The sequence below is a fragment of the Puma concolor genome, chromosome A1, assembly GCF_028749965.1.
Source record: "Puma concolor isolate L17-30 chromosome A1, mPumCon1.1.hap2, whole genome shotgun sequence".
NCBI lineage: Eukaryota > Metazoa > Chordata > Mammalia > Carnivora > Felidae > Puma > Puma concolor.
The window spans coordinates 59611939-59613054 of record NC_141667.1 but is presented as its reverse complement, the minus strand read 5'-3'; positions in this window follow the sequence as shown (position 1 = coordinate 59613054).

Genomic DNA, 1116 nt, shown 5'->3' with positions numbered 1-1116 from the left:
CGAACAGTTCCTCCCGGAAGCGGAAACCCTCCTTCCCGCGCCACGCTTTGCTGTTGACTGTGTGCCGCCACCTCTGCTGCCACCTGGTGGGATGCAGGCGACACTCCGGGAACAACAAGTGGAGAAATGCTGGCTGTTGCCTTTGGATTCCTATGTTGGTGCAGGGGCAGAGAAATTGAGAGGAACTGGGCAAGAGCTGCTCTGTGCTTCGATTAATTTAGACAAAGACACGTTCCTGTGTCTCTCAAGGGCATCAGTTTTCCCTTCTGTGAAATGGGAACATAATGAACACAATCCATTCATTTATTCAACAAGTATTTATTTTGCACTTTAACATGGGGGACACTATTCCAGGCACTAGAACACAAGCTGGAAATAAGACAAGGTCCTCAAGAGATATGCTAGACAAAAAAGTAAACTCCCGCAGATAGTTTTAATTGGCAGGAAAGTGTTAAAAGACAAAATTCAAGAAAGTCTGAAGATCTAATTGACTTTATTAAGTGATGCATGAATGAGACAGGTCCTATCTAAAATGAAGGAGAGATCCAAAGGGCTACAGAAAAAGAAAAGTTTTTAAAGATAGGACAAAGAAATCATAAACAGGAAAAATGATTATTTGGGGTGAGGTCACCTTCCTTTGGAGATGAAAGGGTCTTAGTAGGTGGGTTACATCATCTGCCTTTGGGAGATGGAGAGGACCCATGTGACAGATTGATTATCTTATTGGTTCTGACCAGAACATTTCTAAGCCGTTAAGAATATATTTCTGCTAGAAGTTGAATGTGCAATTAGGTTAGGTATTTAGCTCCGGTTTGGCGATTTGTCCTAAGTGACACCATTTGCGGCCTGTGGCTTTTTTTTTTTTTTTTAAACAAAGATAATGTGATAGAGTTACTCAGGGCAGGAAAGACCTCTCATTTGAGTTAAAATTTTAAACAGCTAACCTGGAACTTAAATGCTGAGAGGACAGGGACATGAATGGGAATGTTCATTCTTCCCTATGGCCCCAGTACTTAGAGGAGCGGTCTCTAAACTTTTTGTTTCTGTGTCTCATAAAAGGTGTTTAAAAATTCATTCTCCAATAAAGGCTAAAAAAAATTTTTTTTTACGTTTATT